Source organism: Dermacentor silvarum, chromosome 1 (assembly GCF_013339745.2).
Source record: "Dermacentor silvarum isolate Dsil-2018 chromosome 1, BIME_Dsil_1.4, whole genome shotgun sequence".
In the NCBI taxonomy this organism is placed as follows: Eukaryota; Metazoa; Arthropoda; class Arachnida; order Ixodida; family Ixodidae; genus Dermacentor; species Dermacentor silvarum.
The window spans coordinates 165983724-165997809 of NC_051154.1; the positions used below are offsets into that span (position 1 = coordinate 165983724).

The 14086-nt window shown below is 43.3% G+C and overlaps 1 long non-coding RNA gene across 1 annotated transcript; it reads right to left on the minus strand.

Moving 5' to 3' along the window:
* Positions 1-546: 546 nt before the first annotated feature.
* On the minus strand, positions 547-10590 carry LOC125942709 (uncharacterized). Its single transcript, XR_007465313.1, has 3 exons — positions 10484-10590; positions 2385-2468; positions 547-759 (listed from the first exon to the last, which is right to left on the minus strand). It is a non-coding gene; the product is annotated as an uncharacterized LOC125942709 (long non-coding RNA).
* Between the last annotated feature and the right edge of the window lie 3496 nt (positions 10591-14086).

Below are 14086 nucleotides of genomic sequence, written 5' to 3' on the forward strand. Positions count from 1 at the left end.
GCGTCCCGAGGGAATCACGTGAGAGGAGCCCGTCTGCGCTACACGCGTCGTACTTGCCACGTTTCAACGGTGACAATTCGCTGTGTGACGACATTTCTTCACTGCTGATCGCATTAACGTCAACATTCATCGTGAGCTGGATTTTGCCGGGATTTTCTTGCCGGATTTCAGACAGCTTTTATATTTTACTTTGATTAGAAATGAAAAAAAAAAGAATCGGTATTCGATTCGACATTCGAAGGTCGTCTTTCTTGAACATTCGTATTGGATTCGAAAATATGGCTATTCGAACACCCATAGTGTTGATAATAGGCTGCGAAAAGAGCAATAAATGAAATTTATTAAAAAGAAGAAGATACGTTCGCTGCTACTAGGCACAGCTGTACGCGAGCAGCGTAAGCATTCTACTCTAGTCACTGCCCTTGCATCACCGAAATGTTAATATACGTATATAGGCACGCACCCACTCGCGCAACCTGAAGCAAGTGGGGTGTTCAATCGCACGTTAAATGCGTTACGACGACTAAAAATGAAACAAACCTCGGTAGGCCCTCCGCGTCATGCATGCTGGCCACGTTTGGAAGCTAATAGCAGTTTCCGCGGTCTCATGACGTTTGGCCCCTGAATGGTACGTCACCAGTCCTAATTTTGTCGCGTCATAGCACAGGTCTCGTGCGTATGAACCGCATGCTCTCAGTTTTTGAGCAGGGAGTAAATGAAATGGACGAAATGTAAGCCTCCGCAAACAATTGCAATGATCTGTGGAAAAAACCAAAAAGACATATGAGCGATAAGTGGGTTTATGGTGCTAGGAGCCAAGTCTGCAGTGATTTCTTAGCCTCTAGCTCCAACGCCATGGTAATCATGAAATATCATGTATTGTCATAATCAAATAAATAAATAAATAAATAAATAAATAAATAAATAAATAAATAAATAAATAAAGAGCGCGACTTTTGCCGTGAATTGGGAACTGGAGCTCTCGCAGAGAAAGTGAGTTTCCGTATATATATATATATATATATATATATATATATATATATTGGAGCCGGTGAGCTTGCAACACGCATCCACTTGCGAATTTCCAGGATGACACCAGTTTCGAGATATTATTTCCCAAAGTGTGGGACAAAAAACATGGGCGTTCCAGTTGCTTCAATGTATAAAACAGCATTTTGGTAAATAAGTAAGTGGAACAACAGTGCATTTTTATGGTGAGTTTGATAGCGTGCATATCTCCAAACTGGTGTGAGGTGAAATGAACTTTATTTGGTCCTGAAGAACCCCGATCAGACACCCGCCGAAGGGGGTCCGCCGTGGTTGCTGGCCGCGCCCACGCCGGTATCATCCTGGAAATTCATTTCAAGTGGAAACACTTGACAAGCTCACCGGCTAACAACTGCTAAATTGCAATATGTGTCGTAAAGTAATTAATTAGGTTAATTAGTCATTTTTTGTTAATTAGTTGAATATTTGGTTCGATTTTTTGTGCTATTAATGTCCGCCTCATCAAATAACCCAGCTCAATGATAATAATTATGCTCCCTGCCACAGGCGATTCCTAACGATTGCGTAAAACTTAAAAATGGACACCCCGTACGTGATATACACCACACACGTCACGTAGACTACACAATAACGTAAGCTGCACGCGCGTTTACGGCAATACTGACGCATTTAACTCATCGGCGCTTCCACGTGCCATACGGCTATGAAATAGCCTTCCCGACAGCATTGTATCAGAAGCTAACCCAGTGAAATTTCGGCAGTCACTTATTGCTCATATCACCAGCTAACCCTTGATCTTCCTAACTCATCATGTGTAGCGAGTTCTCTGAGGATGTTCGGTTGCCTGCGCAGCTACACATGTGCACATGGCGTTCCTGTAGTAAATTTTTAACAGTGTTAACTTTATCAGTTTGGTTTCATGGTTCAATGTTACGTTCTAATGACTTAGTGTTCCCACTGGTCAGTTGTAGCATGATTTGATTGTTTACCATTTTTTGTGTGCGTTTTAAGGAAATATTTCCACATATTGTTTATATCACTTCTACGAAGCCCACCTTACTCAATTCCCCATCGGGCCCTGTAAGGTACTATTAAATAAATAAATAAATAAATAAATAAATAAATAAATAAATAAATAAATAATAAATAATAAATAAATAAATTTATTTATTTATTTATTTATTTATTTATTTATTTATTTGTTTATTTAACTATTTATACCGCTAAAAGATTAGTTCTTGTTTTATTCAAAACATTAACGACGTGAAGAAGTAAACATTTTTCTTGCTTTGACGTTTAAAACCATAAACGTTCCTCTTACACACGTAAAGCGACATGCGAGCTTTTAACTCGCGAATAAGTAGAGTCTAGCTTACCCCATCGATGACAGATGAGTTCCCAACGCAGCCAACACCGCCAAATATGTAACAACCGGCTGCAATCAGATGGAACAAGGTGTACTGAAAGGCCAAAAATAAAGTTCGTTTTTGGCGGGCTATAAGCATGCGAAGTAACGGGCGCGAAAAAAATATGGCGTCTACTCGAGCGTGATGCTGAGCAGTGAGCCTTAACAACCGCGAAGACGTAGTCACTTGAGTGACAATACGGTCTGATCTTGAGCAAGCTCATTGTTAACTACAAATTAATTCCTGAGTAACCGCTAAAACGTGTTATTGGTCCATAAAAGTTTCAATTTAGGCGACACCTGTGCGCACCCAGATTACTCACTAATCTATGACACATATGTATAAAGAAAAGCAGAGGTGCAATAGGCTTCAACAAGAATAGCCAGCAGAAACCAACGAGAGCTGGCCATCATACACATTGACAAGAATTATGCGCTGAACCCCGTCACAGCTTCTTTGGGAAGAAAGCATGCACGCATTTATTGAAATATGCATGCCATATGGCAACCCATACGCTCCCCCCAAAAGAGAGAGAAGCAAGATGTGATTTTGTTATTTTAGACCCCGTTGCACTTAATTCTCGCCTTGATTTTCGGTACCTTCAGCAAGTTATTCCCGGTTGCTGTCTCGTTCAATTTTTCTACGTTTGTCAGATGTTCTAACCAAACGAGCAACCTTGGCGAAAGGCGGATGCCTTTGGGGCCGTCGTTTATTTTTATCCAGTGCTTACTGTTTTTTCGTTTGCTCGAAAAATTCTCGTTATCACGGCGATCGCTATCAGAAGTGTGCCGCTTCTGGCCAATGAGGAAACGCGCATAAGTAAGGTCTTGTAAGCATAATGCCTGTTTGTAACGTTCCATTCCATGTTATATTCTTTTGTTATGACGCGGCGCGCGCAGTGGCCGATCGCAGTGATAACAGCGGCTCGGCAGCGCGGGAGTTGTGTCCGAGCCAATTAAATTATTTATTGAATTTTCCGAGTCTTACGGCGCCAAAACCCCGATTCTGATTTTGAGGCACGCCGTAGTGGGGTATTCCGGATTAACTTTTGACCACCTAGGGTTTTTAAGGTGCACTTAAATCTAAGTACAAGAGCAGATTTGCATTGCGGCCGCCGAGGGCTGGCACAGAACCCGCGACCTCAAGCTCAGCCGCGCTACACGCTAGTCGGAGCCAATGACGAAGGGCGAGAATGATGAGAAATGAAACGGCGAATATTCGAAAATATGGCCCAGGCCTTTATATCGCTTCCGAAAAAACAAACAAACAAAAGTGCTTTATACGCATATGTCATTGTTCCATCGTTTGTCTCCATGGCTTTTGAAGCGGACTTAGTCTTCTGTGCCTCGCGCGAGTCTAGGGCAATTCTCGCGCGAATCTGCTGAAATTGAGCGAACGAGCATGTTGGCAGTTATTGAAAGCAAGTGCGCAGCATGCGCCGGGGCGAGAGGCGCGCATGCCGCCGCGCACGTGGTGCGGCCATGTACATTTTGGTCGACGCCTGCTTAAGCCGTATACTGCGTCGTTGCCCGCAGCTGCCATTTATTGCGCAAGGCCACACTTTTCACCCGTGTAAAACACAAAAGTTTCACGCCAAGTACACACATTCATTACCCGGGCAAAAACAGCGCAGTTACGCGAAGACAGCACGGAAATGCGAAAACAGGGAGTTTTAGCGAGGCTGTATATATATATATATGCATGTGCATATAATGAGTAAATATGACTTACCCAAGAGGATACACCGCGCTTCGCGCTTGATAACGAGACACATCAAGTTAGTTCACACATACTATCGTCAGGTTTACGGAACACGCCAGCGCGTGCCAAATGGTCTCGTCCTCACTGGTCCTCCGTATGTTGGGTGCCGCCGCGGCGGAATGTGAAAGCAAGAGGCGACAGTGCATGGCGCCGTTCGTGTAACCACTTTAACTGCCCTGCACATTTCTTGTTTCCTTTTTAGCTTCTAGCACATTCCCTTCTTTCTGTGTTGATAGTGCACGCACGCACGCAAGCATGCAAGCACACGCGCGCTCAAAAGGGAAAAAAAAAAAAAAAAAACAGCAAACAACGTTTGGTACGGGGGTGCATGCAGAAGAAATAATGGTGCCCATAGCCTTTCATTTTCGCGTCTCGCCACGGCGCTGCGCGCAACGTGTGGCCGACGAGGCTATTTGCACATTTCATTTTCATGGAGATGACGATAAGTACTAACCGCCGTAATCGCTCGGAGCCGCTTTTTTTTTTTCACCAATGATCACTGGGATAGGCTGCCAGAAGACACTGTATCCGCGCGCGAGCATGGCTCATTTGTTCAAAACCTCAATTTCAGTTTGCGTATTCATGATCAAGAATTAAACTAAAACCGCGACATGATTATAAGGCACGCCGTAGTAGGGGACTCCGCAGTAATTTTGATCACTTGCGGGGTTCCTTAACGGGACACCCAGTACACGGGCATACATCCATGATCAGTAACTTGTGCGTCAATTGTTCCTTCCTCTATTACTAACTGCAATGCTTGCTTTTTTTTTTTCTGTTGGTCCACATTTTTCTATACTCGATGTCAAACCCTCCCGTATGTGAACAAATAGCTTTAGCCTAAGCTTTTCACTACCAACAACGACCTATATATTTTGTTCTTTCCTTGCACAATATCGTAACCGCCCCTCCTCCCGTATCCGACAAGCATAAGTTATTCAGATAGAATAATTAAGTTACTGCGTATCAGGCAAAACGTAATTGAGTAGAATAATAATTACTTCATTTCAAAAAGTGCTTAAGTAAAATACTAATTACTGAAAGAAGTAACTCATTACTTGAAAGTTACTTTTAAATTACTTGCAAGTCACATATTCCTAGAGAATAATCATGAAATCCAACGTTACCAAAGTGGTACACATGCTATCAAAAGTGTTTTCTAATTCTAATTGCATAGCTTGATTCTGTTTTCTACAGACGAACTGTAACTTCAAAACAATGGCAAAAGAGACGGTCGCCAGCTTTTATGGATGCACAAAAACAAGACTTAGATGTCATAACTGCTGTTCCGCAGTTGTTACAAACGGCTTTGAAAGTAAGCTTTCAAGAACTTTACAGTGATAAATGTGCTTTTATTAGGTTTGCGTAACATCACAGGGTATAGTAAAAGTTCCTGAAAAACTCTTGAACAATGGATTTAATAGATTATACAATGCATTTGAAACATTTCTCTTCTTTCCCCCTTCCACTTTAGCTGACGGATATTTGTAGCCATCCTCGAGATAAAAAAGATGATGTGGTCAGCAGATCTTTGTTTTCATCCAATATTCTTGCATGCCTTATTATTAAATTATTACAAAATAGAAGGCATTAGTAGTCATAGTTCAACTTATTTTTTAGTTACATATTTGCAAGCACATGTTCTGAAATATCCAGCATTAACGTATGCAGCTGAACAGAGTAGGGATGACTTAAACGGCGTGATGCAATACAGCATTTCTGGAAGCAATATGGCCAGGAAAGCGTCAGTGTATCTCACATTGTGCCACAGCTCGTTCAGAGTTATCAGGAAAATGCCCCAAACAGTGGAAATGAGTCGATCAGATTAATATATACGATGCCTAACACTTTGAAGCCTACACTCACTCTAGGAATTCCAGGAAAACGCATTACTCTGGAGTAATCACCTCTGGAATTTCCTAGGCCCCTATACAGACGCGTCACATATACCCGAAGGTCGATCCAAATAGGTCGCGAAGCTTCGGGGGAAAAGCGGTTCAGAACAAATTGTCACCGAGATGAGCAAGGGTGGTTATGGGAGCAGGGACTGAAGCGCGGCTGTGCGAGGAGGGAAAAGACATTGCGAAAGAAAAAAGCGTTTCTTAAAACGAGACGCAGTTTGATTCATTCATCGAAAATAAAATTCCCCAATCAATTTTATATACGCGTGGCGACAAAAGAAAAGACAACTCAATTTTATTTTATTATTCATATCAATAAATACATTACTTCAGCGCCCAATATAAGAGGGAGCATTGACGCTGCTATCACTTGCAATGCAATGCAGCTCTTGAAGTGTGCATAAAGGCGCACTCGTAAAGTTCACCTGTTACAATACGCCCCCCTCACACGTTGTGTTGTTTTGCTTGTCGACGTTTGTCTGTTTGGTGACGCGGGTAGTTTCATCGTTTCTTAACCTGTTCAGTCAAAAGTTGAGTTACGACCACCAGATAATTGTTTACTTTAGCTGTTTTTGGGCTGCTGTGCCGTCCGACGGGCTTAGCGTACGACGATGGGACCAGCCCTCTACACCCAAGGCTTTCGTCGGCCTCTAAAGAAATATGTTCTGTGCAGCGGTGCGATTTCGACACCCGTATGGCTGTCCTTTTGCTGCATCGCTTTCTGCGCAGAAAGCTCGAAACGCCCATCAAGTCGCACGGCGGGGCATTTTAATATACGGCTCTAATGGCAGGCCACGAAAGCAAATTTTGCACCTTTGAGAACAAAATAACGTCACTTCTGTTTTTAACAGATATGGCGTCAGCTTATTTTTTGTTCCGCCGGAAGTGTTCGCTCGTCACACAGATGGCACTGTATAAGGCCCATGAACCGCCGAGGAACTGCCATGTTTTGAACGTATGGGCTTCTATGGAAGCTTCGCTACCAGGTATATTTACATAGTATACCCTTTGACATTGAGCACACCATCGACTACACCATACAATTTTTTTGCCACTCTTTGGCCTTCCCTGGCCCTTGCGCCATAAAACCCCAATAATGATCATCATATCTTAATGTAAAAATTATTTAATTCTACCCCGTTAAATTTACATTTTACCCGCCGCGGTGGCTGAGTGGCTAAGGTGTTGCGCTGCTAAGCACGAGGTCACGGGATCGAATCCCGGCCGCAGCGGCCACGTTTCGATGGAGACGAAATGCAAAAGCGCCCGTGTGCTTGCGTTGTAGTGCACGTTAAAGAACCCCAGGTGGTCAAAATTAATCCGGAGACCTCCACTACGGCGTGCCTCCTAATCAGAACTGGTTTTGGCACGTAAAACATCCGAAAGAAGAAGAATTTACATTTGCAGTATATGTGTTCACTAAATGTAGCTGGTCTTGCTGCTACAACTTAGTTCTATTACATTTTTGTAAAGCCTAATTTGGTGCAGTATTTGCAGTGCTCCTACGAGATCGCTTGACATGGCTATGGTGCCGACAACTATCAGTGACAGCAGAGGATACCCCATTTAACGAGTGACAAGAATAGAAAGAAAGTACAGAAGTAGAAAACAGAATAGCAGAACAACTACGCTTTTATCATGCAGTGGTAGTTCTGAACCATGAAAATTTTAATGTTTATATTTTCTTTTTAGTTTTTTTTTTGATCCATTGAAAGAGATAAATGGAGTGGCAAAACACGCTCACTTTATGTAGCTGCTGGAGCATGTTTAAAGACTATAATTTAAACAAGCACATATTTAGGGCATTTGCTACCTGCAACACTGCATTATAGAGACCTTAATGCTTTGGAATTCGTATATTCCCCATACTGTTTCCGTTCTATCTCACTAAGCTCTCATTGTTGGAGAACGGCAGCCGAAGGCTCTGATCGGGCCGCAGGCACAGCTCACCGTCGTGACTTTAGAAGTAACTCACAATAAGTAACTTACTTAATGTGTACAAGTAATTAGGTTAGTACTAATTACTGATCTTCAAAAATAACTGTAAGTTACCAAGTCACTCAGAAAAGTAATTAAGTTACAGTAACTTGAGTAGAGTATCCAAGTTACGTACAAGTCTTTACCTTATATAATGACCGAAAATATCCTTATGGCTCCACGGTAAACGCGGTAACTTGTATAAAAAGTGCACACTTTCGCATTTTACCCGCCGTGGTTGCTCAGTGGCTATGGTGTTGGGCTGCTGAGCACGAGGTCGCGGGATCGAATCCCGGCCACGGCGCTCGCATTTCGATGGGGGCGAAATGCGAAAACACCCGTGTACTTAGATTTAGGTGCACGTTAAAGAACCCCAGGTTGTCCAAATTTCCGGAGTCCCCCACTACGGCGTGCCTCATAATCAGAACTGGTTTTGGCACGTAAAACCCCATAATTTAATTTTAACTTTCGCATTTTGTAAGAGGTGCCCTTTACATTAATAATGATTAGAGACGGGATGTTTAGGTGCTAAATATTGCTGTTTTAGGCGCCTATAACAGGCACTAAAGCGTTCATTTAAGGCATATTTCGGCTCCAGTTACAGTCCTTTAGGTATGTATAGGCTCAATTAATAAGAACTTCTGCTGCGCATCTGAGGACAAATTATGTTATTCTAAGGAACACAGCCCACTAAACCCTTGTTCTCTCATTAAAAAAAATGTTATTCAATAAAACGAAATGAGGGATGTTCTGAGGTTACAATATTTATCTGAAATCTAGTGTGACTAGACACAACGGGAAGAGTTGTGAAAGCAGTGACAAACAAGCAAATTCCAAAATTTTCGGGCTTCATGTTGTGCCTTTTTTTTTCATTGAGTATTAGTTTGTATGGAGAAAAGCAGCGCTCAACATCTACCGAAGATAGCGGCACATACTTGTACTTGGGAACGTTTGATGATCTAATGCCCTCTGGAATTGCAGAATGTTCGCTGGTTAGAACTTTTGACGTTTCAGCACCGAAAACTCAGTATTTTCGTTCGACACAGAATAATTGTTCGCACTAACTCCATCAGCAACAGGTCCATTGGAGACGATGGCGAACCTTTCCTAAACGTCTGAAATGAGCCCCACACTCATAAGGTCAGAGTTGCGCCCGAGCGTTCAAGATTCAATCGATGATTTCGGCTAAAAACGTGAAGTGAGCGCACAAATTTGCTAAATCTCCTTCAAGTGTATCGTCGCGTATGAGCCCTTCACACAGCAATGCTCTAGCCTGCTGCAAAGCTGTTAATATAAGCGTTTGCATCGACAAACTGCATGTGGCAATATTCGGCTGCCTTCAGCCAAGTTCCCTCGTGGGTGAGATGAGGTGAGGACAAAACACGAAGAAAATGCATTTATAGGCTCTGAAAGTCCAATATATGCACCAACATTTAAATAGGCATTTATAGGCAGGATAAATGTGCTAGTGAAATGTTTCGAGACCCATAGTTCGTGCTTATTTGTTAAACAAGCACGATATAGGCGTATATAAGGAAAGAAGAAGCATTTTGACTTAAGTTTCTGTCTCTAGTAATAGTATATGCAGATGGGTTTCTTTTTAAATGTTATTCATCAGGCCTAAGATGATATGAGTCGCAGTAAAATTGACAGGAGCGAATTGCCGTTAATTGCGGCACCGGGCGTTATGTTGCAGCTTGCGTTGAACATGACTCCTGGCGCTGAAGTTAACTATATACTGCCCCTGCAAACATTACGAAAATCAATGCTACCTTCAGCCCTACCGAAAAATGATCAACATTTCAAAACCTTCGCGGCTGTTACAAATGTTTAAGGCGAAGAGTGCAAGGCAACACATAAAACATGACGATGTGCAGCTTTATAAAAATGACAGTGTCTAAAGGGTATGTAAAAATAAATTAATAAAGGTTATAAGGCAAATGGGACAAGAGACGTAAAGCGGGCCACGAACGCTGAGCTCATCTATATTGTCGTTTCGTCTTTTCCCCTACGTGAGCACGTTTAGCACGGCGCCCAGAAAATACATCACCGAGTAACGTTTTGGTACTGAATTTTGCTTGCCGGTTGATGCAGAGTGATAAACCTTTTCTCGACGTGTAAGCAGAAGAGAGCGCCGTAATGCACCCTGAAGCCATCACCTAATTCTTGTTTAGCGAGAAGAACAATAATAATAGTAATAAAAACGAAGCACAGCTTGGACCTGAAAACGAATTTAATTCAGTGGCTAAGCTCAGCTCAGTGCAAACACCTAGCAGACGCTGGCTCGTGCACGGTTGGTGACAACGGAGCGGGCTGACATCATATGCTAAAGGTGTAAGTGCTTTGGCCATGCCTCCGCAGCTTTACTGTCACTGTGGTCCTCTCGCTTGACCACAGGTTTCGGCGGATTGCATAAGAGGGTGGACTCACGTAAAACAACCTGGGTAGCATGAGGGCCGTTTGGATGCTCATGATCGACGAGAGGAGGAAGACGTATCCGTTCGCTGTGAACGCGCACGCGCAACCGTATAGGAACTGCTCGCTAGCTGTAGTTGCGCCCAGGGTGCCGTACATGATCCACAGAAACGTGCCCATGACCTGCGCCACAAAGCACACGCCCCCGATGTCACCGAACGCGGCTGCGCATCGGCAGCTGCGTCGCGCTTTGTACGGGGCTCCCTGCTGCACGCGGTCATCAATTTCTTAAACGAATAAAGTTCCATTCTGTAGCACTCATTTACTTCGAAATGCAGAACACAGCAAAGTCCGCAGTATATTTAGTCCTATATTTTTCAAACAGCACGCTTTCTTGTTCGTCTCTTTTTTTTTTCGTATGAATTAGCATTTCTATAGCCCCTGTTTCTGACCAATTCTCTGCCTAAATCTGTAATGAAATTTCACTGGTGTACACGTTGGTCACTGATTGGTCTCCTTGGTAGACATTAATGATCACCACTGTTACACTGGTTGAAGCAGTGATGGAAATGTAATGAAATCAAGGCTATAATCTGGGCCCGTATTTGCAAAAAGCTCTTACGCTAAATAATTGTTTAAAATAAAATAAAAGAGAACATTTCAAGCAATCCTGATGCGGGCCATATATCATTAGTAGAGATAGCCGTCCACACTCGCAAAGAACACTTACGAACGAAAAGCTTCGTGGATTCGGCGCCAGCGATGCTCTCAACCAGCAGCGCACCAATTTCTCTGGCTTTACCGCTTTGCAGCAAAGTAAACGTTTAGCGACTGCGTTCCTCTTGTGTTTATTTCCATTGATTCCTCACACACCTGCAATTGTTCCCAATCACTTTTTCTTTTCGTTTGTATTAACTTGTTACAACGTTTCAAAAACCGTTTTGCCTGTGCCTTCTCCCACCATCCTGTCAACATTCTCTTCGGGGCCTATACAACCCTACCGGCGCGCTTTTCAACCATCTGAGTTGGTAGTTTGGCGCATTCAAATTACCGCAAGATGTTGTGATAACGAATTTCAGTTCGAATTTAAAATTCAAATAGTACAATATTAAAAAAAAAACTGATCGTAACATGAAATGTGTTAGCAGAACAGCAGCATTGACGGGTGGTAATTTCATGGCGGTGGTGGTATTCGCGGTCTCGTGTGATGTCACAGGCTGCAAATGACATCGTTTACTCACCGTGTTATTTTATGCTAGTGTTTTATTTTCTGTCGATATTTAGTGCTTAAAACATATGTTTAGATGAAAGGTCACGCAGTCTAAATACGGTTCTAGCGTTCTACGGGACTTGCCATAACAAGCGTGGACATGGCTAGCATTGCACGTACGCTGCACTCGAATTCTACTGCTGTCGTAGTTTTGTCTAGTGAAGAACCGCTCCGCGTGCTACAGAGACCGCGTGAACATTGTACACGAACTCACCACCTCGAGGAGGTTGAGCCAGCCATCGGTGGTCATCGTGTATTCGCGAAAGTAGAGGTGCACCATGGCAGCCTACCTCGGTCCCGCGCCTTGGCAGTGGACCTTTTGCTTGCACGGAGGACAACGGCGCAGTTGTGCGCTTGCTGCATTGTACACGATAATGATAGTAAGAAAAACGATGAAAATTATATTGAGAATTCACTGTTCGTGTTAACGAAATACAGTCGAATACATTATTCAAGGTACCTTATGGTAGCGTACTTTTTATTCTTTTTTTTTTTGCTTGCACGTAGTGCCTTTGAGCGGTTTCTGTAATACCCACCTGAGGGTGTGAGGAGATTAGTTTAAAGGTAAGCGCAGTGCGGGCTACGGCGTCACGGGTAACATCCAAGAGCGTGCTCATCATGGTTGTACGTTGCCGCATGCCGCCCATTGTTCATCCTTAATTATTGCCTAAGGTAATAAAACCGCCAGGTTCTTTGTCTAGTCGCAGGCTGCAATTTCGCAGTTTATCCCATAGTGAGAAGCGTATAATGCCGGGAAGTAAACAGCTGCAAGAATTTTGCTTGGCTACACGCAGGCACACACACAAAAACGTCTCTGAGAGGAGCTGAACGTGGAACTAGAGTTAAAAATTTAAAGAAAAATAACGTCAGTTTGGTTACCAGAGAATACAGATATCGAAATAGATACTTGACAAAGCTTCCGTAAAAATAAGTGTTCCAGCATATTATATTCCCCAAAAATTTATTACATTTATCATTTTTTTTTCAAGCATAGGTAGTTAAAATGGGTGGTAACAGCTGTCTCGTGCATGCGATTAATTTTATGTATGTTGAATACTCCGCATATTCACCCTCCCCTCTCCCGTCGTTTTTTTCCTTCGTTTCTTTTTCTTCCAGATGTAGTCGTAGGAAAAAAAAAATAACGATTTACTACCTACTCTGAAGCAACGTATTTTGGCACTCTTCACCACAGTATGTAGAGCTTGATAAACCCGCTTCTTTGTGGCTATGGTGTTGTGCTGCTAAGCACGAGGTCGCGGGATCGAATCCTGGCCACGGCGGCCGCAATGCGATAGGGGCGAAATGCGAAAACACCCGTGTACTTAGATTCAGGTGCACGTTAAAGACCCCCAGGCGGTCTAAATTATTCCGGAGCCCCCCACTCCGGCGTGCCTCATAATCAGATCGTGGTTTTGGCACGTAAAACCCCACAGTTAAATTTTTTAAGAGTTTGAGAATTCCGTCGCGTTAGCTCAGCGGAAAGTTGATGTTTGCTATACGGCAAAACATGCTCAACTAGACCTCCCATCCTCCTTAAGCGAGCTGCTGTGCGCGATTGCGTCATGTCGCCAAAATCTGCTGCTGGGCCGGACGCCATTACGTGCAGACGCTAAGGAATCTCCGGCCGACTTTGATTAGCAGAAACTGAACCTGGATTTCGGAAAATTGCTCGTGTAATCCTAATCCAGAAACCGGGTCAAAAATCCTCGTGGCGTGATTCTTTCCGCGCTGTTAGCTTGACAAGCTACTTTCGCAAATTAATTGAGAATGTGATTGATACCCGACTTCAGTGGTGGTGCGACGAAACGGGTGTGTTGTGCGAATACTTGACAGGGCTTGGAAAACAGGGATGCACAATGGATGCAATAGTGGATATTGTAACGTGTGCAGAACATGAACGTGCCTGAGTAAACATGACGATGGCGACATTCTTAGACCTAAACTGGGCGTTTTACACTGTCAGCCACGTTCACGTTCTACTTAGTTTGTTAGAGCTCGGAGTGTCTGGCAGACCTTTTGGATTTCTCAATTCCTAACAGATAGCAAAATATTCGTGTAGACGAGCAAAGGAAAAAGTGCTGAACACGATGTGAAACAGGGAGGGCCATATGGCAGCGTATTCATCCCATTGCTTTTTAACTGCGTCATGACGGATTCAGAAAGAAAACTGCCTTCTGGGTTACGATTCTCGCTTCATGATGACGATTTGTGAATGCATTTGGGCATCTGGGTCTAATATGCATTTTCTTCAGGTGGCATTGCAAGAAGACACAAATATCATGAACGCCTTTTTAAGAAAGAGGGGGATGGCTCCATGACTCGCAAAAGCAGCCGTATTTCCCTTCACC